This window comes from Oratosquilla oratoria, chromosome 27 (assembly GCF_046742065.1).
Source record: "Oratosquilla oratoria isolate Oo_2021 chromosome 27, ASM4674206v1, whole genome shotgun sequence".
Taxonomy (NCBI): Eukaryota; Metazoa; Arthropoda; class Malacostraca; order Stomatopoda; family Squillidae; genus Oratosquilla; species Oratosquilla oratoria.
Window position 1 is genome coordinate 38,685,034 of NC_134803.1, and position 27,500 is coordinate 38,712,533.

At 42.9% G+C, this 27,500-nt stretch overlaps 1 protein-coding gene across 6 annotated transcripts in view; it reads right to left on the reverse strand.

Moving 5' to 3' along the window:
• Window positions 1-27,500, reverse strand: part of Shab (potassium voltage-gated channel shaker cognate b) — a 578,013-nt gene that overhangs the window by 356,339 nt on the left and 194,174 nt on the right. The window contains exon 1 of one of the 6 annotated variants that reach the window (XM_076210480.1): window positions 27,264-27,353. The exons of the other annotated variants lie outside the window; for them this stretch is intronic. The gene's annotated coding sequence lies outside the window, so the exon portion shown is untranslated. Of the gene's footprint in view, window positions 1-27,263; window positions 27,354-27,500 lie in introns of those variants that run through there. 6 annotated transcript variants of the gene reach the window in all.

The window sequence follows — 27,500 nt, forward strand, 5'->3', positions numbered from 1 at the left end:
AGAAGGAACCACATACTCAGGATTTTAGCTAACAACTCAGATAATCAGGAACCGGATTTGTTCTTCTAGTAGAAGTGACCTTTAATATGAATAAAATGTGTTTTGGAAGATTGCGAATCCATTGATTTATTGATAACTTTTTCTTGGTAGCTATGTAATGAAGCGGTGGGGATGAACCATGTTCGGCTATCAGGTCTTGAATTGGAAGAACTGTGTCCTTTTGTATTGCCTCTCTTCCCCCCCTCCTCTCTCTCTCTCTCTCTCTCTCTCTCTCTTAGTGTATATGCTTTAACACGGCCATCCCCTTGTTAGGGAGGAAAGTAATTTGGTATATGTACAAATTTAAAGGCAGTTTGACATCATTCTATGAACAAGTTCTTCAACTTAAAGACAAAGGAAATTACGTGGGAATAATAGTGTTCTATCTTATTTAGACAAAATTCTAGAAATAATAAACACAATCTACTCCGCTGACCTGTGACATACTAGTTCTGTGCAAACATATCTTTCATTGTTGAATATCTAATTCATTTCTACATTATTTTTCTGACGATGATTTTTTTTTACAACAGAAACAAGGCAACAATTTTTTTTTTTTTTTTTTTTTTTGCAAAACTTGGATGCATCAAGATGGGTCAGATGGAGTTCCTGGATGAAACGTGTCCATCCACATCCACCATCCGCAATCCACCCCGTCATCCGAATGAGAAAACGTCTCTCCCGGAACGAGAGAACGTTTCCCGGAACGAGAAAACGTTTTCCCGGAACGAAATAACGTTTACCAAGAACGAAAAAAACGTTTACCCAGAACAGAAGAACGTTACCCAGAACGGAAGAAAGTTTCCCCGTAACGAGAGAACGTTTACCCGGAACGACGGAACGTTTACTCTGAACGGAAGAAATTTCCCCCTGAACGGAAGAACGTTTTCCCTGAACGCTTACCCGGAACGGAAGAACGTTTTCCCTGAACGAGATAACGTTTACCCGTAACGACTGAACGAATCCTCGGAACGGAAGAACGTTTCACCGGAACGAGAGGCATAGATATCAATAGGCCGAATATTTTTTCCTTCCCAAATACAAGCCACTCCTTCAAATCAAACAAAAGACGACAGTTTTTCATGTTTTCCTGTGTTTGTGGATCTCTTTCAACTATGGCCAAAGAATTTTGGTCACGTTTACATGTTCGAGCCAAAGAGTCTGTCTGTCTGTCTGTCTGTCTGTTGGTCTGTCTGTCTCTCTTCTCTTTCTGTCACTGTCTGTCGCTGTCTCTCTTCTCTTTCGGTCTCCGTATGTCTCTGTCTCTGCCTTTGTCTCTTTGTCTCTGCCTGTATATCTGTCTCTATCTGTCTATCTGTCTGTCTCTGTATCTGTCTCTGCCTGTCTATCTGTCTCTGTCTGTCTTTCTGTCTCTGTCTGTCTGTCTATCTGTCTCTCTGTCTCTGTATATGTGTGTCTGTCTGTCACTCTCTCTATCTCTCTCTCTCTCTCTCTCTCTTTCTCTCTCTCTCTCTCTCTCTCTCTTTTGGAGGTCTCTTTATTTTTGAGAATTCATACCCTATCTTCATGTCACCCGGATGTTTACGCTCTTCAGGAACAAACATACAAAGTTCCAGATTCTATCACAAATTCTTCGTCCGAGTTCATTAGCGTCTCAGCTGAGAACTCAAATGTAACAAAAAACATTACTCTGGTTCCCTGTGGAAGAGCCTTCGTAAAAACGCATGTTTTGTTTCTTTTTTCTTTTATTCTCTCTGAACGGACCCATACCATCAGGTCAGAACAAACCAATTCTTTTCTTTCCTGCTGGTGATGGTCCTCCTAGGCGGCTCCTTCCTTCCTTCCTTCCTTCCTTCCTTCTTTATTCGCCAACCGAAGAAAGCTTCTGGCTGTCTGACCTTGAGACCATCCAGCAAAGACAAGCGACATGACGTCACACGCCTTAGTCTTCCACTCTGCAAGACTTCGAAGCTCAGCCAATCACGAACGCGACTCCCGACGTCTGGACTTGAAGACTTGAAGACTTAAAGACTTGAAGACTTGAAGACTTGTCTTGAGGGCTTCTGTTTGGTCTTGTTGACCAAAAGAGAGCAAGGTGATCAATTCTTGGACGTCACTTGAATACGCAGACTCTTACGGAGTTCATCTAGTCCATGGACTAATTCATTGTCCTCATGCAATCAAATCGATGATGTAGACCCATCCACTGGTTTTGCGTTACCTCTGACAGGAGAGTTCATTTATCTTGACGTCTTATGAAGTGATGAAATGTCTGGGAAGTACTTCACTCCTCCACGGCACTCGGGACTTTCTTAATCTAAGTTAAAAATATATATATTTTTTACTTTCGTCAGAAGTGCAATTTGTCAACTGGAGTAAATGGCTGACGTCACGTGGGGGATGGCCTCGACCCTCACCAGACATCGATATCTATTATAAGAACGGGTCATCTAAGAATAGCTTCTTTTTTGACACTACTTAATCGCATTCGATTTTATGTCTCAGCTCAAGGACAAAAAATCCCATAACTTATGAAAGGATATGCGGTTTATATTGGCAATATGCATTCACAGTGGGATATATATACATACTCATCGATACATTCCATGTCAAGCAACATACACATGATATATATTATATATATATATATATATATATATATATATATATATATATATATATATATGTATATATATATAATGTATTTACATATCGCATATACATATGCACAGCGCATACACAAAACATATACAACATATACGCATAACATACACATACGAGCACACACAAGCAGACTGGATGATCATCGCATACGTACAGACACGTACACACTCACACTCTCACAGACACACGTAGGCACACGTAGGCACAATTTGGCCCTTCGTGCCTCTTGAGAAGCCACCTCTGGTCCGCCCGCTCTTGGGGACTCCAATCACAGATCCCCCCACCCTCCCCCCCTTCCCCCCCTCCCCCTCACCCCGAAAACTTTTTTCTAAGTTTTCTAACGGGGCTTTATTGTATCACATCCCTGATTTCCTCAGATTTTTGCCCCGTGACCCTTTTTCCTGCACGAAATTTACTTTTTTTTTTTCTTCCAAATATCAAAGAGTTCCTAAAATTGGAGAGTTCCGAAAAATTAAGAATTTCTGGAATTCGCAATGCAGAGAATCAAAGGATTACAAAGGAGGAGCATGCCGACAGGAGACCTTTTGGTCCATAACTAGGTCGGATGTGAAAATAATTATAATAATGATAGATAAATAAATAACATTCCATACATTCTATCGCGGTAAACGCAAGGCGGAGGGTGGAGGTGGAGGGGTGGGGGGTCAGAGAAGCCCTGGGTCGATGGAAGCCCGACTCAGACCTTAGACCGTCTCTCAAGACCTTGGTCTGGCATTGGTCTGCTCCTAAGCTGGCTGAGACAGACCAACGTCTGGTCTCGTCTGCAGACCTTTCTTTCTATTGAAGAAAGTTAAAGAAAAAATCTTTCCCGAGATCCTCTTCGCCGTTCACTCGAACTCACGAAGTCGAACGATCCCGACAAGATGGAAATGTAAGACCCGTTTCACACGTATCGACTTTTCGCCGTGCGCCGTCAACGACACGACGTCGTGCGCTTAAATAGCCATGCGTGTCTATGGACGCTTTCACACGTGGTCGTGGTTGTGACGTGTGAAAGCCTCCATAGACACGCACGGATATTTGAGAGCACGACGATGTGTCGTGGACTGCACACGGCGAAAAGTCGATACGTATGAAACGAGCCTAAGACCAAAAGGCCTTCGTCGGAATAAAATATGTCAAGTGCGTCCTCTCCTCAAAGTGGATACCCGCAACCTCGGAACCCCTTCGTTCCGGCAACGCTCTCGAAGACGAAGTCCGTCCAAGGGTGAGATCAGGCAAGGTCATCATATTAAGACAACAGGGCAGGACTCGTGGTCATGTATCTAAACTGGACAGATTTAGGTTTAAGAAGTAAATAGGCAAGAACTAGTTTACCAAGACAGTAGTTAACGCATAGAATATATTTAGTACCCATGTAGTGAGCGCTGATACTATTTGTTGCTTTAAAAGAAGATTAGATAACTTTATGGGTAGGAATGAGAGGTAGTAAGGGACGTGTAACTGCTTAGTGTAGGCCTCATGGTCTCTTGCAGTCTACTCCACATATCATGGTGAGTCTTTTCATGTTTTTTTTTTTTGGGGGGGGGGGGCTGAAGGTAAACTTCTTTATCTTTTATATAATTTATGGATTCATATACCGTTCTTATATTTATTCATGTATATATTTATTCATTCATTTATTCATTTACTAATTCACCTATTCATGAGGAGGTAAGATGAGAAGTGGAAAGGGGTAGTGGATGGGAGTGGAATGGGTGGGAGTGGAATGGGTGGGAGTGGATCCATGCCTTTGCGTTGGCTACCTCCCATATAAGGGGGGAAAAGCTCTTGGTTGATAGATTTATTATTCATATATTCATCTACTTTTTTTCTTTCTACTAAAGACATTGTGTCCCACTAAATGGATTAAATTCAATCATCTAAAAAAAAAAAATAATAAAAAAAAAAAATTGTGAAGGACGGATGAGAACAGATACAGCACAGAACTGAACAGATTACCTAAGCGGGAATATGCTAGACAGTAGCTGAAATAATGCTAGATTGGCAAAAATAATGCTGAATCTTTTGTACCTCTTAATAAGTTGGGTTTCTACTACATCTTTTAATTGATATAGTATCATTTCTATGAAAAAATAGGCAAAAACCTAATAAACTTATGATAAATCTGGTCTCGTTGGTCTACGTGTTCGGCGGGTGAAACTATTATTACAAATAAAGCAAAATAAAGTAAAACGAAATAAAATTGAATAATAAATAAATCCATAAGTAAATAAAAACAATACTTAAATAAATGGATAAATAAATTGATAAATAGATAAATATATAAACAAGTAAATTGATCAATCACGGCACAAAGTCGTCATGGAAAGAAATCATTGCAGTATGGAACCCTGAGAGATAAAACATCGTTCAGGTTTTCCATTCAAATTTAGACAAATAGATATAAATAGAGAGATACAAAGAGAAAGAGGACCAGGCGTTGATAATAAGGATACGTATGTATGATTACATCGGGCTAGTGTGATGTCTTGTTCAGACAAAACACATAAAACACGCGCGCGCACATAGACACACACAGACAGAAAGACACACACACATACACACACGCACACAGAGACAGACAGACAGACAAACACACACGCACACACACACACACACACACACACACACACACACACACACACACACACACACACACACACACACACACACACACACACACACACACACACGAATCCAATCCACCACCATTCTGCTACATGTATGCTCTGTCCTTACCTAAAACCAATTACTGTATCCATCCAGACATACCCAGCGTGTCTTTGTGAAGATGGACCATGCAGAAGAGAAGCCAGACTTCTGCCCTGCAAAGGCCTCCCTTAAGATTCCCAACCGAGCGTGGGTGGTGTCTCCAATGCTTTACTACTACTACATGCGCACATAGTATACAAGCTATGGTCATGTATGCTGTATAAAGCTTTAGGGTGGGTTGATATAACATCATAAGAAAGGAGTAGGCTGCAAGAGACCATAAGGCCAACACTAGGCAGATCCATGTTCTTTACCACCTGTACTCTCTACCTATAAAGTTATCTAATCTCAACACAACCAATTGTCTTAGCGCTCGCTCGTCTATTCCATTTGTTAACAACTCTACTGGGGAACCAGCTCTTGCCTATTTCCTTGTCAAATCTATATTTGTTATTGTAGTCTTCAGCCCAACTTATGGTATGCTGTTTCGGGGAGGCAACATTCGCAAAGTTCAAGATTTGTTCAAAAGTGGGAATGTGAACACGTAAGACATGATGTCGAATAGAATTTTTGTCGTTGTTTTTCCTTGTATACCGAGAATATTGACGCAATTTATGTAAATTTAATTTGGTTGTGTGGCTACTGCAGAACAGAACAGTGAAATGTAATGAAAGCTAAATATTTGTCAAGTTGCGGGTTCATAAAGTGGATGAATGAAGAGAAATAGGTAATGGAAGCTAGGATAGAAATAGAAATCAATAGAAATAGCAGGAAACAGAGATAGATATACATACATGCATACATACGTGCATACATACATACATACATACGTACATACCGTACATACAATGTGTGTGTGCGTGCGTCTGGGTGTATGCGTGTGGTAATACTTGAATGGTCTAATGAATGGATAGTAAAATCAAGGTAAAAAAAAATGGAAGAATAAGAAAAGACTTGGCACGAGTTGACTGGAAAATCCAACGCGATGGGTGTGGTCACATGGATGTAGGTCAGAGGATGAAATCATCCAGAGAAGATGCATGGATGGATGAAAATGGATGCAGATAGACGGAGTAGAGCAACGAAAATGAACATGTGGATGACTGAGTAACATAAATAGACAAATAAATAAAATCACTGAAATAAGTGGATGTATGAAGGTGTGTATATGTGGAGACACTCCACTACAGAAGGATTGTGAAGTCCTATGGCCATCTGGTGGATAAGGGTGGAATGGCCTAGGGTGGAGTGGCCTTGGGTGGATGGGTGTGGACGAGTGTGTAGTTGTGGACCAGTGGGTGTGAAACAGTGGGTGTGGAGAGACGGGTGGATGGGAAGCCGCGAGATCAATAGACAGCGAGTGGAGGTGGAGCGGGAGTGGAAGGTGGAGGAGGTGAAGGGGTTGGTTGGAAGAAAGCTTGCAGAGGTGGAATAGTTATGTGGAGGAGGCAGGGGCTGTAAGTGGAAGGGGAAGAGAAGACGACGGAGGAGATGGAATAGGAGAAGGAGGAGGTATAAAAGAGGAGAAGAGGAAGAAGAAGAGAAGGGAGAGTTTGAAAAAAGAAGGAGGAGGAGGAGGAGGAGGAGGAGGAGGAGGAGGAGGAGGAGGAGGAGGAGAAGGAGGAGGAGGACGGAGGAGGACGAGGAGGAGGAGGGAGAGGAGGAGAAGGGCGAGGAGGAGATGTGAAGAAGGGTCTCTGCCATTTACTGTGCTGGTGCAGTTTTTCTTGTTAGATGCATGTTAGAGATGATGTTAGCTACTTGAGGGTAATAGAAAGCAATGAGACTATATAACGCAGTAGGGTCCTGATGTAGTTAATGTAGAAACAATCTTGTATTGTTGGGCTTGATCAAATGTACAGTCACAAACAAAAGTTTTGACACACACTACAGTTCACGACGTCAATATGATCTATTTTTTGTCAAGTATGTGATATATTCTAATATGTACTATTTAGCTTATTGTTAGGTCATTTTCTTGAATACATAAAAGGAAGTGTAAGGAAAAAGTATTATAAAATATTCTGGTTCTGTAAAAAAATTTTGTTCGTGACTGTATGTCCAAGGTGTTTGTTAAATTAATTATCAGTTCGTCAAAGTTAATTCGTAAGAGCAGAAATAAACAAAATAATTCTCGATGTTAAATCTACTTGATCCACACAGATAATGGAGGGAAAAAGGAAAGAAAGAAAAAAAAAAGTAGAAGGAATATTGATGAAAAAAATAATTAGTGATAAATTTTGAGGTAATTTGAATTATATGTGTAGTAAATCTGGAAAAGCCTCTTGTATATCAACTGTCACATACAATGTGATTTTAGTTGGGTGAGCTAGATTACGAGTTTAGTATCCTATAGTGGTTCGTTTTGGTGAGAATACGAGTCTAACTGTAGCTGTAGTTTAGCCTTAGTAGTCCACTGCAGGATCGGCCTAACCCCTGAACAACGACACAACCTCTGTAATTCATCACGGTACAAATACATAATTTTGATATATATATATATATATATATATATATATATATATACATATATATATATATATATATATATATATATATATATATATATATGAAACCTTAAGGTTAAGAGGGTTAATTATTTTCCATGTAACTCTGTAGAGTCTACTGAATCGTACTATAGAATTCTTTATGCTTGTTTGTTTAGAAGTTCAGGCTTTCTTAGCTCAAAAGAAGATATCTTAGTTGATGAAGAGGCTGATGAAAAATAGATTAATCAACATTTGACAAAAAGATAAAAGAAGTGGATTAATATCTAAAAGTGCGACCAGATAGGCGAGTAGATAGATTAACTAATTTGTCAAATGATCATTCAATACATATACACAAGAGTATTTCTTTAAGGAACAAACACACACTAAAACGAAAAAAATGCTCTCAAGTTTTCATCCATTTCATATATAATCCAATAAGATTTTATCCAAACTTGTTGACATAGTTAAGTATCAAGGCACTGACCAAGACTTTTGGTTTGGACTGTGAGAAAGATTTATTAGACGACTTTCTAGCTACAGCAAAGAACCTGATTTCGCTCTCGACCTAGAAATTGCAAACATTAGACGGTTCATGAAACAGCATAACGAGCTTTTGATTGTTCAGAACAGCTGTCATTAGTTCTGAATGACCTGAACAGGAGTCATGCACTAATGGAACGATTTGTGCATGGCTACGGCCTTTGGATATTGTGTACAGCTACACAGAAAACTATCGTTAGTAGGGGTGTCGAAACATTCGCTAATGAACATAACCTTATGATACCGAAGGGTTGGTATTTCTGGGGTTCGAATTGTTCGAATTCCTTCTGAATGAATATGAATCGAATAATAGTTCCGGATTTCATATGGATTCACTATAACATAATAATCTTATTTCCGATGGAGACTTCAACTTGTCTCAAATAGTTTCGTTGTTTTGTGTCAAAATGATTAGCGTGATTTACTAACGATAGTTTTCTGTGCAGCTGTACAAATGGAGGAAGGGGGAAGGGAGGGGGAGAAGTTCATTGGCTGTCTGACCATTCGGTTCTTAACGAGACCAAGCGGCAATAACCAGCGCTTCTATCCTTTGGGAGGTGTTGTCATGGAGATGGTACAGGAGATATTTAAGGAGGGAAGGGGAACGGGGACCGAGCGTCAGCCCCTCGGGGCTCCAGTGCCAGATGGAAGCAGGTTTCGAAGAAAGGCGGCAGGGGGGTAATTCTCTCTGAACATAAGAATGAAAGAGTCTGCAAGAGACCATAAGGCCTAAAATAGGCAGTTCCATGTCCATTACCACCTATTATCCCTATCCATAAAGTTATCTAATCTTCTCCTAAAACGACCATTTGTTTCAGCACTCACTACATCGTTACTAAGTCTATTCCATTCAATAACCTTTTATTATTAAACCTATTCTTACCTATTTCCTTCCTAAACATAAATTTGTCTAACGTGAATCTATTACTACGAGTCCTGCCCTATTGTCTTAATATGATGACCTTGCTTGCGTCACCCTTGTTAAAGCCTTTGATCCATTTGAATATCTCTGACGTATGTCGTTGACCCTTCGCTCAATTATTTTAGGTTATTCTTTGCTTAACATAGGGAAAGGGATTAAGCATAATTATCTATGGATGAACTCAACTCAGAGATACTCTTTGATGGGAAGGATGAAAGGAAGATTCCTTGCATGTATGACGGATAATCACGAAATGTTTTGGACGCTCAAAACACGGAGGCAGGAAAGTGAATTAGTAATGATTATTGTGTGCGTGTTTGTGTGTGCGTGCGTGTGTGTGTGTGTACGTGCGTGTGTGTGTGTGTGTGTGTGTGTGTGTGTGTGTGTGTGTGTGTGTGTGTGTGTGTGTGTACAAGTGTACATGTGTGTGTGTTTGTGTTTAGTTAAATGATCACAACAACGACCAGTTATCAAGTGTGAATTGTCTATTACTATCAGTCACTCGAAGATGCAATGGACTTTTCGTCGATTTCTGTCCAAATAATTTTTTCAACAAATAACGAACATTTGTTTATTTTGTTTCTCCTTATCGTTGCATGTAGTACATTTTGGTGAAAGTATATATAGTATATATATCAATCGTGTATCTTTTGTGGTGGATCGTTATTTGTGAACGTTTTGCTTCGATGAATGCAGATTCAGGCTGAAGTTGATACCTCATATATATATTCTTTATATATTGTTAAAGGGAAATTCCACTTTCGAAGAAAAGAAAATTGTAGTACGAAGATACGTATATTACGATCACTGTGTGATCCTCTTCAGCGTGGTTATACATTTGGGTAGGTGGATCACAGAGTGATCATAATATACGTATCTTCGTACCACATTTTTTATTTTCTCCGAAAGAGGGATTTACAGTTCATCTTACAAATGTATTAGAGCCTTTAACTCGCTTGGATTTTATGTTATTGATTTTTGACCTCCGTTACTAAAAAATAAAAATAGATGGAATAAATATCCAGGAATCATCGGGCTTTTAGCAAAAATAACCACTAGGAAGACAAATTTCTCGACCACAGGTTATGTGCAATATATACATAACACATGTAAACATACATAAATACATGCATATATGTATACATGCATAATACATAAACATATACATACGTAAGTATACTTGAATATAAAAATACACCTCTTCATTAAAACCTACTTCATAATGGTGTAAAGTCTCGACAGTGAAGCGTTCTTAATGGGAGTCTTTGTGTGTGGAGTAAATGGCTAAATTCTTGAGACGAGCTGCAGCGGCAACGGGAGGAGTACTCGCCAGAAAACAAGGAAACAGCCAAAAGGTAATTGGTGCTTTGCGCGGGAGATAATGGATCTTATGAGGAAATCTTCCCTCCCCCCTCCTATCTCTCTCTCTCTCTCTCTCTCTCTCTCTCTCTCTCTCTCTTCCACTCTCCCACTCTCTCTCTCTCTCCTCCCCATCACAGCCCCGGAATAGTCAACAGGATAGCTTCCTCCTCAGTTGTGCCTGTGTGAGGAAGATTTTCCTCCATCCATTGATGAGTCTGGAGGCGATAATGAGGGATGGTGATAACGAGAGTGACCAACTTTAATTTTTTCGGGTGATTATTTTGGTGGTAACCCGGTTGGCGGAAATAGGCAAGAATTGGTTTACCAGCAGGGAAGTTAATGAAAGGAATAGACTTAGTAACCATGTGATAAGCACTGAAACAGTTGGTTGTTTGAAGAGAAGATTAGATAACTTTATGGATAGGGATGACAGGTGGTAAGGGACATGGAACTGCCTAGTTTAGGCCTTATGGTCTCTTGCAGTCTCCTACATTATGTTCTTATGAGTGTTGTGATGGTGTCAACACCAAATTTTTGATATTTGAATTTGGTTTTTTAGTCCGTTCATCTTAACATGACTATCTTAATGTCTAGATGTGACCTTAACTGAAGTAATCTCATCTAACTGCCGGCTGGCGAATTTATTTCATTAGCAAAAACTCTGTCCCTTAGTGAGTCGTATGCAGAGTGCAAAAGTAATTTCAATGCCAATGAATGTCTTAACTGGAGAAGGATCCGCGGTACTTTCCATTAAGAAAGCTGGTTCCTTACGCCATTCGCGGTTATAACAACACAGATAACCACGTAATTATGAGAAAATTGTTGTGCGCATAGTTGCAACGGCCGTGACATAAACAGCAAAGGTATATCTATGAAACACATACGTACAGAGGCGGTGGGCGTATAATGCGTATATGGCGTGGTCATCACAACCTTGTTATGATCCTTGGGGCTCCTTCGGGTAATGCAGCGGAGGAGGTAATGACCAAATCAGATACAGAGACAAAGGTGACGACAGTCTTGCTGCATTAATGCTCCTGTTTACTGAGTCCATCCCCGACGTTAAGGGCGATTATTGGTTTCGATAACACAGTGTTGACGACCAAGCTGGCGGTACGGGTACGATCTCAGAAAGGTCAAAGTGCAGACGCACAAGAAAGTCACGTCGGACTCTACCATTTTCGTCATGTGTACATAACATTACTGATTATTTGATTACATATATTGTAGAATCCTAGTTCCGCATTTTCATTCATTAACTAATTAGTTGATCTATTTTTCTATATATTTACAGTATTTTTAGATTACATTTTGGTCATAATTGGAAACCTTATGCGCTCCACACCCTGCCCATCCTCCATAATCAAATTTCCTTAAATGACAGATTTCATAAAATTGTCAGTTCAATCTGGAAAAGCACTGAAGCTGTCTAAAAAAAGTGTCTCTTATCGGGAATCATAAGAATTAGAATCCATTATTCTAAGGTTTATTATGGTTGTTGCGAAGTGCGAGCTGCTGCTGTACTGCTTACGAGCTGCCAAGTAGCACTTACAGGTAATATACTTCTGGGAATAAGCATAATGCAACTTGATCAACAACAGCTGCTATTGAGCATAACATTGATTTACAACGAAAATGCATAGCGATCGTGAGAACCAGTCTGATGGTGATGGTGGTGATACTGGTGATGGTGGTGATAGTGGTGATGATGGTGATGAAAGTCCTCTTGTAAAACATGTCACTATGTGCACCGATAATGGTGCCACACTGGATAGCAGAGGTGGCGCTGGTGGTGGGAACGGTGAAAGCAGAGATGACAGTGGTGGCAGCGGTGGGAACAGGAGCTCGCGTAGTGCGCAGGGCATCCGCTAGATGGCGACGAGGAGAGCCCGTTGCCACCCCGTCATGTGGGAGACAAAAGAGTTGCCCAGATCTGCATAATAACATGAGGGAAAGTCCAATTAAGGGCCACTCAGGGAGAAAGCCCAAAGAAAATTGGAGAAAGAGAGAGAGAGAGAGAGAGAGAGAGAGAGAAAGAGAGAGCAAGAGAAAGAGAGACATAGAGAGAGAGACAGAGAGAGAGACAGAGAAAGAGAGAGCAAGAGAAAGAGAGACAGACAGAGAGAGAGAGAGAGAGAGAGAGAGAGAGAGAGAGAGAGAGAGAGAGAGAGAGAAAGAGAGAGAGAGGAAACAAGAAGACAAAATGTCATATAACACAGACCTGTCATTTGAAATTAACAAATGCAGCAGTGATTGCACGTATTACAAGCCATCTTTGTGACATTCAATCAAATCCTTTGAACCAGAGGGTAACTGTGACTCTTCACGCATATGGACCTAACCCCGTGACAGAACCCGTAGACAATGTTGACTAAAATTGAGTAATTAGGTATGTAGAGAACACTGGGGACCAGATGCATCATTCATTAGGTAATCTGGATGAAATTAGGCCCCACAAAATAAATGGTCCTCACGTCTCTCCCCTTCGCATTACGTACAGAACAAAATGTCAGCCTCGTGACGTGGGTTGGTGGAGGCCTCCCTCTCCTCCACGTGACGTCACGGCGCATGCGCGCAAATGGTCAATATGGCGTCACATGGCGCACCAGCTGCGAGTGAATGATGATGGTGGAGGGTGGAGAAGGGGGGGGGGTGGACAACTTTGAGGAACTTTGCGTTTCGTATCAACTCCGTTACTAGAGCCTCCAGACGAAGTGCACTGGAATACCTCCTCCTCTCTCCTCCTCCCCTCCTCCCTCCTCCCCCTCCTCCTCCTCCCTCCTCCTCCTCCCCACTTCCTCTCCTCCGACCCCCAACCACTCCGGCCTCCCCTTTTCAGAAGTGTGTTTGTGTTTGATTTCGAGTTTGTCTCTGATCTCCCCAAATTACTCGCTGCCTCACGACTCTCATTATCGTTATGCTTTATCTGTTCTTTTCATGTTGTAGACGGGACCTTTCTAGGGTTGACGACATATATATATATATATATATATATATATATATATATATATATATATATATATATGTATATATATATATACATGTATATATATATACATGTATGCGACCCATAACTTCAGGGGTTGGCAGTGCACCCCACAGACTAGCGAAATGTCTACGCTATCACAGGCAATGGGATCGATCAGCAATACACATTTGAAAAATTCTAACGATCTTTTGACAAGACTAAAAGATTTAGATTTCACGAGAAAGAAGTAAGCTATGATGTCAAGGCATTATACATATGTATATATATATGTATACATATATATATATATATATATATATATATATATATATATGTATATATATATGGCATGTTTGCTCATATTTCCGGTCACATTAAGAATTGTCACCCCAGAACGCCTACATGAAGAATCGTCACCCATGAGATCCCACCTGAATTGTCACCCCAGTACGTCGAATATTAATAGTGGAATAAAGATTAGATTAGGTTAGGTTAGGTTAGGTTAGATTGAATGAGGGTTATACTTATTGTCACCAACTTAAACAACCGAAGAATTGTAAACCCAGGAGGCCTACATGGAGAATTGTCACCCCAGGATAGCCCACAGGAAGAATTGTCACCCTGTCGAAGTCTGAGGTGACGATTCTTCATGAGATCCCATACTTCAATTTGTATTTTGTTGGCTCATGAGTTTCTTGCGTGTTGCCATTCAGTTGTTTTGATGCTTCTGTCTTCTTGTACGATTTTATTTTGGCCTCCAACCTTTTTTTTTCAGATTTTCGAATTTCCAAAAATCCTGATGCTGACGAGGGAAAGGGAAGGGGGAGAAGAGGGGAGGGAGTAGAACGAGGAGGTCGATTAAAAGAGAGAAAAAGTAATGATGGAGTAAAATCAAGTGAATGGGTTAGGGGAAGGACCCAAAGTAGACCAGACAACCTTCCCGCAGAGAAGGTCACGTCGAACACAACAACTGGAACAGAAAAAAAAAAAAAAAAAAAAAAAATGAAGGACTGAGCAATAGGGTGCCATAAGTTGCCTCTCTCTCACTTCCCCCCTCCCCCATTTTTTCTTCTTCTCTCTCTCTCTTTCTCTCTCTCTCTCTTTTTTTTCTTTTTTTGCCATGGGGGGGAGGAAGAAAACACAACAAGATCCTGTAGGAGACACCGAAACCATAAGTCCTAGAATCAAACTAGGGACATATGTCATGTCGGCTTCTAGAAACTAGGAAGTTCCTCTGTCAGCAGTTTTCGTAATAAAATCTAGCTGTCAGCCCCTTTAGTCAGTACAATAGGCTGACCGGCCGAGGGATGAACGTAGTATGGTAGTATGAAATTATTTCTTATATAAACCTAGTGAATCGATTCCTCAAATGTTTCTGTTTATTAATTTCTTTGTTTATAAATCTCCTTCTTTCTTCTTATATCTCCTTTATTCTTGTGTTCTTATATGGATAGGGATGAGAGGTGGTAATGGACATTGAACTACCTAGTGTAGGCCTTATGGTCTCTTGGAGTCTCTTTCATTCTTATGTTCTTATGTTCCCCTCCGCATAATGCATACATCCCATACCCCTTATCCCTAAAGCAATTCATCAAACAGATGAGATTATAAACATTATGTTGTGTATTTGTACACAACCGTCATAGTAAGCATTCGTTTCTTTGAGCTCTTGGGAGCCTCTGGTGCATCCCCAACCATCTTCTTTTCGCCAACCGTCGTGAGTTCGTTTAAAGTAGAAACGACTTCGGTTACGATCTTCTGGTGTTCGGATATACAAATGTCAAATTACCTTTGCGCCATAGAATGAGAAACTGAATGGTAAGGCAAAAGAGGGTAAACCTTTACGAAAGTTAGAAATAATGTTGAAGTGTTCTTAGGGAAGTCTGGAATAGTGTAACCAAAGCTTTCTTCTAGCTTTTCAAAGTCACAACGATTGGTGAGGATCGGTCCAGGGTGAAATGGCATTAAGAATCACGGGTCTGGTGTAAAATGGCAATTTTGTTTCACTGGTAAAAACCCCCCCCCCCCCCCCCCCACACACACACACACCCTTGTCACAAAGGGACAAAAACGGAGCATCATGGGTAACAGAAAACGGGATGAAAGGACCCTCTGGAGTGGGGGGGGGGGTAGGAGGAGGGGGGAAAAGAAGCCACCGGAGAGGGGACGGGGTGAGGGGGAAGGGGGGGGGGAGACAGAACGGATGAAAATGGGGAATTAGGTAGAGATAGTGTGGGGAGGAAATGGGTGTGAATATCGAGGAGGTGCAAGTTCAAACACAGCGGGAGAATTGCCCCCCCCCACTCCCTCCTCAACCCCATTCGTACTGGGTGGCATTTTGTCCGCTGTTCCGGCTCCCATCCATCCGTCTTGCCTCACCCCTTCCGGGTTGGAAAGGAGGAAGAGGAGGAAGCGGAGGAGGAGGAAGAGAAGGACGAGGAGGACGTGGAGGAGGAGGAAGACGTTGAGGAGGAGGAGGACGTTGAGGAGGAGGAGGAAAAGGAGGAGGAAGCGGAAGGGGAGGGAGAGAAGGACGAGGAGGAGGGAGACGTGGAGGATGAGGAGGACGAGGAGGATGAGGAGGACGTGGAGGATGAGGAGGACGTGGAGGATGAGGAGGAGGAAGATGAGGAAGGAGGAGAGGAGGAATGCGGAGAGGAGGAGAAGAACACGGATAAAGATGTGGATGGAGATGAAAATGAAGACGAAGACTGGAGTAAGGACAAAGACAAGGAGGACAAGGACAAGGACAAGGACAAGAAGAAAGACGATGAAGACAACGACGGCGATGATGACGAAGTCAAAAATGAAGAAGACAGAGATGAGGACGAGAGGAGGGGGATAAGGAGTAAGAGGAAGAGGAAGAAAAAGAGAAAAAAGAGAAAGGAGGAGGAGGATAAAGAGGAGGAGGAGGATAAAGAGGAGGAGGAGGCGGGGAAGGAAGAGAAGGAGAATGAGGATGAGGAGGATGAAGATGGCGATGATAATGAGGAGGAGGAGGAGGAGGAACAGGAGGAGGAGGAGGAACAGGAGGAGGAGGAGGAACAGGAGGAGGAGGAACAGGAGGAGGAGGAGGAACAGGAGGAGGAGGAGGAACAGGAGGAGGAGGAGGAACAGGAGGAGGAGGAGGAACAGGAGGAGGAGGAGGAACAGGAGGAGGAGGAGGAACAGGAGGAGGAGGAGGAACAGGAGGAGGAGGAGGTGGAGGAGGAGGAGGTGGAGGAGGAGGACGATGATGAGGAGGACGACGAGGAGGAAGACGACGAGAAAGAGGAGGACGAGGGGGACGAGGAGGAAGAGGGGGAGGTGATGTTCCTCTCCTTTGCAGCGAAAGCGATAAATCCAATCGCACCTCGTCTTCAATCTCAACTCTGCATCTTCCTCCTCCTCCTTCTCCTCCTCCATCACCTCCACGTGGTCCTCCATGGCCAACTCCATCCTCCAAGTTGGTCTATGCCTGTTCCACTTCTTCCATCTTCATTTTCTCCACTTCTTCCACTCTCAGCTAATCCATTCATAACAGACTATGTTTATCTTGTATTCTACATTTTTCTCCTTTATTCCACTCCTCTTCTCCCTCTTCCTCCACACTTCTTTAATTTCCTTTCCTCTTCTTCCTTTTCCTCCTCTCCCTCTTCCTCCTCTTCCTCTTCTTCCTCCTCTTCCTTTCTTTTTATCACTGCTTCTCATCGTATTTATGGTCGACTCCAAAGTCTATTGCCGTCAGCATTTTTAGGTGTTCCACTGACAGTCTACTTTTTCTTTCAATCATCTTTATTCTATTCTCCGCCTCCTCCTCCTCCTCGTCCTCCTCCTTCTTCTCCTCCTCCTCCTTCTTCTTCCCCTCCTCCTCTTATTCTCTCCCCTCTGCCTCCTACTATTCCCTCCTTTCCTCTTCCTCCTACTCTTCCCCCCTCTCCTCTTCCTCTTACTCTTCCCCTTCTCATCTTCCTCCTACACTTCTCCCCTCTGCTCTTCTTCCTCCTCTCCTCTCTCATCTTCCTCCTCCTCTTCCCCCTCCTTTTCCCTATCCTCTTCTCCCTCTCCTCTGTCCTCTCCTCTTCCGTCTCTTCTTCCTCTTCCTCCTCCTCCTACTCCTCCACCTCCTCCTCTTCCTGTTCCTCTTCCCGTTCGTTCTCACGCTTTGCCTCGATTCTTTCAGGTTTTCGGGATTTTCCAACTTCGAAACTGACTCCTTTCCTCTCCCACACACAACAGCTGGTCCCAAGTCTCAGTCTCTCAGTCTCCCAGTCTCCTAATCTCTTAGTTTCCTAGTCTTCCAGTCTCCTAGTCTCTCAGTCTCCCAATCTTTCAATCTTCCAGTCTCCCAGTCTTTCAGTCTCCTCTCAGTCTCCCAGTCTCTCAGTCTTCCACTCTCCTAGTCTTTCAATCTCCCAGTCTCTCAGTCTCTTAGTCTCTCAGTCTCCTAGTCTCCCAGTCTCTCAGTCTCCCAATATTACAATTTTCAATTCTCCCAGTCTTTCAGTCTTCTAGTCTCTCAGTCTCCCACTCTCCTAGTCTCTCAGTCTCCTAATCTTTCAGTCTCCCAGTCTCTCAGTGTCTCAGTATCTCAGTCTCCCACTGTCTCAACCTTTCAATCTCTCAGTATTTCAATCTCTTAATACCTGAATCTATCATTCTCTCAATATCTCAATATTTCAATATCTCAATCTCTCAATATCTCAGTCCCACTCACCTCATACACTCTCTCTCTCTCTCCCTCTCTCTCTCTCTCTCTCTCTCTCTTTCTCTCTTTCTCTCTTTCCTTTCTCTCGTCCTTCACATTGTAGCTGGCTCTCTATTTTCCAATAACAGCTGGTTTTGACCCTTTTTCGGCACTAGAGCTGGTTCCCCACACCAGCTGTTCCGCGTCCCTTCCCCTAAATTTGTGTGTCCTCACTCGACAGATGGTGGAGTCCTTCTTCGTGACACAAAGCTGGTTCTTCATCTCTCCTCACACAGCAGCTGGTCCTCCTCCCATCCAACCAGCTGTTCCTTACTTGCGCTGTCTCGTCATCGTCCTCTCTTCTCTTCTGTTATGATCCTCCTTTGTATCCCTCCTTGGTCTACTCTTCCTCTTCTGCCTCTTCCTCCTCCTCCTCTTCTTCCTCCTCTTCCTCCTACCCTTCCTCTTCCTCTTTCTCCTTCTCTTCATCCTATTCTTCCTCCTCCTCTTCCTCCTATTCTTCCTCCTCCTCTTCCTCCTATTCTTCCTAATCCTCTTCATCCTATTCTTCCTCCTCCTCTTCCTCCTCCTCTTCCTCCTCCTCTTCCTCTTATTCTTCCTACTCCTCTTCCTCCTATTCTTCCTCCTCCTCTTCCTCATTCGCTTCCTCCTATTCTTTCTTCTACTCTTCCTCCTCGATTTCCTCATACTCTTCCTCCTCCTTTTTCCTCACCTTCCCCCTCCTCTTCATTCTATTCTTCCTCCTCCTCTTTCTCCTCCTCTTCTTCCTCCTCTTCATCCCATTCTTCTTCCTCCTCTTCCTCCTATTCTTCCTTCTATTCTTCCTCCTCTTCTTCTTGCTATCCTTCCTCTTCTTATCCTTGCTTTTTCTTCCTACGTAGCACATTCCTTGTCCAACTCCTGGTCATTTCCTCTCATAACTCCTCGCTCTCTCCTCCACCTCCTCCCCGTCCTCTTTCTCCTCCTCTTCCTACTCCTCCTCCCCTTCATCTCCTCCTCTTCCTACTCCTCCTCCCCTTCATCTCCTCCTCTTCCTACTCCTCCTCCCCTTCATCTCCTCCTCTTCCTCCCCTTCATCTCCTCCTCCTCCTCCTCTTCCCCTTTCATCTCCTCCTCCTCCTCCCCTTTCATCTCCTCCTCCTACTCCTCCTCCCTTTCCATCTCCTTTTCCTCCTCTTCCTTCACCAGCTCCTCCACCCTACCTCCTCTCCTCCTCCTCCTCCTCCTCCTCCTCCTCCTCCTCCAAAAATCACATCACGCACGAATCACCTTCTTCCTCGACGTTTCCTGATTTCCTTCTCCTCTGCCTCTGCCTCTGCCTCTGCCTCCTCCTCCTCCTCCTCCTCCTCTCTTCCTCCTTCCCTGCACTCCTCTTGCAACTCCACTGCCACTATTGCTGCTCTTCCAGGGCGAGTGGGAGGGAGAATGAGGGGGAGGGGAGAGGGAGGGGGAAGAGAGGGAAGGGGGAAGAGAGGGAGGGGGAGAGGAGGGGAGAGGGAGGGAGGAAGAGGGGGAGGGAAAGGGGAGAGGGAGGGGAAGGGAGAGTAGGGAGAGAGGGGGAGGGGAGAAAGGGGGGAGAGGAGAAAGAGGGTAGAGAGGAGAGGGGGAAAAGGGGGAAAGGGAGGGTGGAGAGAGGGAGGGTTCAAAAGGAAGTAAGAGGGAGGGAGGGGTAGTGGGAGAGGGGGAAGGGCAAAGGAAGTAAGAGGGAGGGAGAGTGGGAGGGAGAGAGGAAAAAGAGGAGGAAAGGAATCATGAAGGGAAGAGGAGAGAGATATCACAAGAGAGGGAGATGAAGGAAATGAGAGTTAGGAAGAGAGAGGAAATGAGGGATGGAGGGAGTGTGTGATGGAGTTAGTGAGTGATTGAGTGAGTGAGAGAGGGAGGAGAGAGGGAGTGAGTGAGTGAGAGAAGGAAGGAAGGAGGAAGGGAGGGAAAGATGGAGGGAGGGGCGGAGGGAAGGGATGAGTGAGTGAATACGAGGGGAGAAAGGAGGAGGGAGGGAAAGAGGAGGGAAGGAGGGAAAGAGGAGGGAAGGAGGGAAAGAGGGAGGGAAGGAGTGAGGGAGGGAGGGAAGGAGAGGGGAAGGAGAGAGGGAGGGAAGGAGGGAGGAAAAGAGGGAGGGAGGGAGGGAGGAAAAGAGGGAGGGAGGGAGGGGAAAAGGAGAGAGGGAGGGAGGGAGGGGAAAAGGAGAGAGAGAGGGAGGGAAGGAGGGAAGGAGGGAAGGAGGGAAGGAGGGAAGGAGGGAAGGAGGAACTGCACAGGAGTGGAAAGAAGAGAAAAGAAGAGAAATGACGACAACTGGAAGGAGGATCGTTGAGAAATGATCACGTGACTGGGGAACCAAACGACGTGATAACGGAAAGGGAAGAGAGAAAAGTTGAAACACACGAGAGGGATCCAAGAGAGGGAAAAGAGAGGGGGAAAGGAGAGAAATATATAAGGAACAAGAAAAGAGAGAAGAGAAAGAGGGGAGGACGGTAGGGGGCAGGGTAATGGAAGAGAAGGGTCAGAGGTTGTTGTTGTTAGTTATTTCTTAGCGACCAGTGGGTTATGATACCGAGTTTGCGAGAGGGAACATATCGTTCTCTTGGGATCTTGCCAGAAAGCCTCCGTTCTTGTCATATTTCGAAGTCCCTCTGCGTGGTTGAACGTGGAAGCCTTCCGCTGTATTTCAATACGTGTATTATAACCAATAGAAGCTACAACGAAACTTCATTTTGGTCTAGTTGGACTATAACGTAGATGCACACCGTAAGATCAGGTCTTATTTCCATACGTTTATAACCAATAGAAGCGACAATGAAACTTCGTTTTGGTCTAGTTGGGCTACAACGTAGATACACATTGTAAGACCAGGTCTTATTTCAATACGTGTATAACCAATAGAAGCTACAACGAAACTTCGTTTTGGTCTAGTTGGACTACAACGTAGATGCACAGCGTATTACCAGAAGGTCTGTTCATTGCGCCTTTGGACAAAGACAAGTCCCAAGACTTCTTATCAATCGAGACAATTGGCCCTTTGCCACTAGTGACGTCATACCGATTAAGTATTTTTCTGAACGAAGTCTTCTTCGATTTTTTTCTTTTAAGTCTTCTACGACTACGTTATTCTTTCCGAAAGTCTTCTATAATTCAGTTAAGTTCTAGAAAGTGTCCTTCGATGGAGTTATTTTGGTCAAAAGTCTTCTACAAATGGGTTAATTTCGACTCAGAACTCTGGGCACCGTTGCTTCCTTTCAGCACAAAGATTTTTCGAAGTTGATTTTTCTTTCTAGAAAGATTTCCCAAAACTTATACAACGAAGTTCATTCCAATTCATAGCTGACGATTTGTGACGAGGCCTCTATTGAATCCCCTAGCCCCCCCCTCCCCCCTCCCCCTCCCACCTCCCCCAATCCCTCCTCCTCCTCCCCGACTTGTCTCCGTTCCACTGGGTCAGTTGATTGAACTTCGCGCTAATGTAGTTACAGGAACTACTTTTGTGATTTTTCTCTTGGAGTAGAGCTTATTTCTAAGGACAACATCAATATCACAAAAACTCTCTCTTTCTGTCTCTCTCTTTCACCCTCTCCCTCTCTCTCTATTTCTAATTCATTTTCTTATACACACGTACACACGTATTCGTACGCACGCACGGACGGACACACACACACACACACACACACACACACACACACACACACACACACACACACACACACGGCTTGTTGGTGCAGTGGTTAGTGTCGAGGGATATCACGTGGCAGACTCAAAATAAAACCCCGTTCAGGGATTCAAAAGCATCACATTACTGCATGCCGTTACTGGCCTTCTTAGTAAAATGTGTGGCTGTGGAAAAGTAAGATTAAACCATTACCCGTGACTTGGGTCTAAGAAATAAGTTCTCATCCAGGAGATCATCCATGATGTTTTGTATACATACATACATATATATTATACATACACTGAATGGTCCCTAATACATGAATTTTCATCTTTTAAACCATATTAACTTTCTAATTTAATTCCATGCCATCACGGTCGAGAGTGACAAGGAGCTCGATGGAAGTATATATATAGAAAATGATATGTAGTCAAGCTTTGGACTCGGAGACATAACAAATAGTTTAAGTCACTGCCCATTTGTTACGTCTTAGCTTGGTTCGAGTCCATAGCTTTACTACGTATCAGTTTCTGTATATGCTTCCATCGAACTCCTTCTCAGTCTCGACCGTGATGGCATGGAATGAAAATGGAAAATGAGCGATTGAAATATATATATATATATTCAATATGTGTGAAGATCTGGTGTCTGGGATCCAAGTTGAATGGGGGGAAACGTAAACACCAGACTCAAGGTGGAATGTTTAATGCCCGACGTTTCGGTCCTAGTCCTAGGACCGTCTTCAGGGGTGTAATGAGGTACAATGGTCAAAGAGCTTAATATATCCGCAGTAGTTGGAACTGGGGGAGGTAGTCCATGTTGCCGAAGCTACCCGGGCTCCATTTGCTCCTCCAGTGGCTACGAGAACCAGACAACTGGTCACAACTTTGTATAGACAATTGTACACAATGGATCTCACATATATTCTTAAAATTCACAACGAATATAATAAAATAAAATATATAAAATACACACTTGTACGACAATCAAATATACAAATCATGGCAGCGTGTGCCAAAGAACTGGTAAAAATCGTGCACAGACAACAGTTCACAATAGTCTTCACACACATTCTTAAATTAAAAAAAAATTGCAGAGAGACTTGAAGATAGATAGAGAGAGAAAGAGAGAAAGAGAGAGAGAGAGAGAGAAAGAGAGAGAGAGAGAGAGAGAATGTTGTAGAGCGGCAGTCTGGTGATTGTCCAAGGAATTTCTCAAAATTTCGAAAAATGCAACAGAGAAAGTTTTGCTGAAAGTTACGAAATAACAAAAGTTTTTCTGAGGTATTTCTTTTTTTTTAGTGATTGTCCAAGAATTTCTAAAAAAAAAAAAAAAAACAGGAAATAAAATTTTGCTCAAAGTTACGAAATAATGAACTTTTTTGAGATTTTGTTTTTCTACTTTGAATAAAAGTAATCTTGGTTACCAATGTTAGAGAGAGAGAGAGAGAGAGAGAGAGAGAGAGAGAGAGAGAGAGAGAGAGAGAGAGAGAGAGAGAGAGAGAGAGAGAGAGAGAGAGAGAGAGAGAGAGAGAGAGAGAGAGAAAGATTCACTGGAATGGAAGAAAGAATTCAACTGTGAGAGATATTACTTCCAGATAGACCAGACATTTCAAGCCGGACAAATTTAGGTTTAAATAGGAAATAGGCAAGACCCGCTTTATCATTACAATGGAATAGACTTAGTAACCATGCTGGTCGTTTTAAGAGAAGGTTAGATATCTTTATGTATAGGGATTACGGGTGGTAAAGGACATGGAACTGCCTAGTGTAGGCCTTATGGTCTCTTGCTGTATCCTTCATTCTTATTTTCTAAAATACCCCAGAACCTACCTCGACCACCGGAAAACACAAAAATAATCACAAAAAAATCTCCTTCGTTTGTAATAACTAGCGTTTCTATCCTTGGGGAAGATATCACGCTGTAGAGCTGTAAGGATGTTCAAAGGAAAAATTTAAGGTCGTGAGAAGCCTACGCCAGGAGACGCTGAGTAGCTGCGGCCGGAGCCGTCACCTTAGCCCTATTATGCGCTATAGGGACTGTTCCGGCCGCTGACAGTCATTCTTGGAATTGGAGAGTAGGGAGGAGGAGGGAGAGGAGGAAGAGGAGGAGGAGGAAGAGTGGTGGAGGAGGATGAATGAGAGGCGGAGGAGGGAAAAGAGATGAGGAGAAGTAGGAGGAGAGGAGGAGAAGGAGAAGGAGGAGGAGGAGAAGGAGGAGGAGGAGGAGGAGGAGGAGGAGGAGGAGGAGGAGGAGGAGGAGGAGGAAGCGGTGGAGGAGGGATAATAGAAGTTAAAATGTGATTATTATTCCTCTCTGAAAAAGCACGAGTCTTCAAAAATATAATAATGCTACATCACTTTGATCCGTAGGGGTAACACTAGACCCTCCCTTCCCGCTACAGTAGCATTGCATAAAACACTACGCCATACTGGTCACAAATTACAAAAAATAAATAGATAAATAAGTAAAAATAAATAAATAAATGAATAAATATATAGCTAAATAAATGAATGAATAAATAGATGAATAAATAAATAGATATGTAAATAAATGAATGAATAAAAATAGATAAATAAGAATAAATAAATAATGATAAAAGAAAAAAAAATGAATATGCTCGCTGGACGAATGGATTAGAGCGTCGCTATTTGCGGCGGGGGTCGAGGTGACGGCAGTTCGAACTCTGCCGCAAGCGAGTTGGGCCAAGGGCATGGTTCCTTAAATCCCACGATACAAAGTCCTCAGTAAGGGCCACCGTTCTAGCGTTCTGATAGGGGGAGTTTCGCGGCGTTAAACCAAATCACCTAACAGACCAAAGAACCCCGCCCTTCGTCGGTCACTCCTTCAGGAGTAATTTCATAAGTTCCTCTCATAACTCCTTCGAACATCGGAGGAACATCGTAAGGGCCCAGTCACATCAAGCTTACGACTTGTTTCCGACCACCGGCGACCAGGATGATTTGTGCTGTTCCTCTGTTTATAAAAAAGAATTCCAAGACAATGAAGCAATTGGAATGAATTGCTTCCCCCGTCATGAAGAAGAGAAACAAAAGTGCCACCATCGAAGGCGGTGGACGGAAACGGGTCGTAAGCTCGGTGTGTCTGGGGCTTAAGAAGGAAAGAGGCAAGAACTGGTTTACCAATAGAGTAATTAACGAGTGGAATAGTCTTAGTAACCATGTAGTGAGCGTTGAAACTATCGGTTGTTTAAAGAGAAGGTTAGATAACTTTATGGATAGGGATGGTAGGTGGTAGTGGACATGGAAGTGCCTAGTGTAGGCCTTAGGGTCTCTTGTAGTCTCATTCTTATGTTCGCCTGAAGTCGAATTGCCCTAAGGTAGAAACGCTTATTGGAAACACATCACAATAACAACCTTATGGCAGCGCTCAGACCTTAAGTTCTTATCAGTAAGGAACAGAGACCATAGGGCACTTGTAAAGAGTACGTGTGATGAAAAAGGAGATGGGGAAAGACGAGGAATTGGGAGACGAAGAAGAGGATGAAGGAAGAAAAGATTGGAAAGGTAAGGTAGATGAAAAGAAGGAAAAGAGAAATTTGGGACTTAAGGGAAGGGAGGAGACGGAAGCGGATTAACAAGGCTTGAGGAACATAACAAAAAAAACAAAAAAAACAGGGAAATTTGGTGAAAGATGGTGTCAGTGGCCTGGGTTCTACAAGAAGACTGAAGACCATCGGAGTGAGTGTGTGTGAGGGGAAGGGAGGAAGAAAGGGAAGAGGAGAGGGAAAGGAAGAGAAAAAGAGAAAGAGAAATGGGAAGGGTAGAGAGAAGAGGAGGAAACGGTGAAAGAAAAGGTGGGGAAAGAAGTATACATGGAGGAATAGGTTATAGTTATCTGCAATAAGGAGCAAATGAGGAAATGGAAAGAGAAGAGAATAAAGAAGAGAAAACCTGGAGGGGAAGAGGAGCTGGAGGAGGAGGAGGAGGAGGAAGAGGAGGAGAAGTGAAGGAAGAGGAAGAGGAGGAGGAGGAGGAGGAAGAAGAGGAGGAGGAAAGGACAAAGAGAAGAGAGAGTGGAAGAAGACGAGGATCACCAGTGGCAGGTTTACCAATACGATGAGGAGAAGCAAGAAGAAGAGGAGGAAGATGATGAGGAGGTGGATGATGATGGAGAGGAGGTGGAGGCTGATGAAGAGAAGGAGAAGGAAGATGAAAAAGAAGAGGAGGAAGAAGAGGGAGTGTCTGTAATGGCAAGCAAATTGAAAGAGAAAAAGAAAAAACAATTTCTCGAAGGGTAATTGAAGACAATGCGATTGGGGTGGGGAGAAAATGGACGATAACTGCGAGAGGAGAGGAAAGAGAAGACAGAGGAGGAGGAGGAGGAGGAGGAGGAGGAGGAGGAGGAGGAGGAGGAGGAGGAGGACAAACACTGCGATGAGGATAAAAGAAAGTAAAACTGTAGGGGAACGACGTTGATACGATGAAAAGAGGAACAGTATTCAGAAATTTGACATTTTTTTACGGAAATTATGGAAGACACTTTTTCCAGCCTGTGGGGAGATTTTTCTTTAGTTATTGAAAGGAAGAAAAATGAGTAGTAGAAACTTAAAGTTGATTGAATATAGAACAGTAGAAAAATAATAATTATATACAGGAAGGAAGTAAATGCGAGAAAAAATATATAATACAGAGAGAAGTGAAAAAATCAGTACAGATACGAAGATTTTTGAAAACTCAAAGATGAGTAAAGAAAACGGAGTCTTCTTTGAGAAAAAAATTAAAAAAGGATTAAGCTGAAAAGGAAATAAAGGAAATCTTAAATGTTGAAGAACTGAGTAAATTGTCAAAAAATAGTTTTCAGAAATAAGAAAAAGTTTGGCAAGAGACTAAATTGAAGAAAAGGGAATATAAAATGGAACGAGCATGAAAGAGGAAAAGATTACCAAATATATAGTGTATGTACATAAACACATACAAGGGCATAAATACGTACACATACATTCACGTACACACACGTACAGATACATACACACACTAACACATACATATATACACACACACACACAGGTATATACTCACACACGTATGCACATACGTATACATGCACATACGCACACACACACACGTACACATACGTATACATACACACTCACTCACACAGGTATACACACACACGTGTGCACATATGTATACATGCACATACGCACACACACACACACACACACACACACACACACACACACACACACACACACACACACACACACACACACACACACACACACACAATTCCTTCCCTGTTACCGTGATTATGCTGACGTCATGCCGTTCCTTCCACATTCCCTCCCCTTACATGTGTTGTTGTTGTTGTCCTTCTCGCGCTGTTCGGATGAGCTCACCTGTGGAAGAAAAGTTGGATCGTTAATCAAAGTTCAGGGGATTATAAACTTGTCTTACTTTACTATGTTGTTCCATGAACCAATAATGCATATGAATAGAATCATAGACGTATATACGCATGTACACATGCACTCACATACA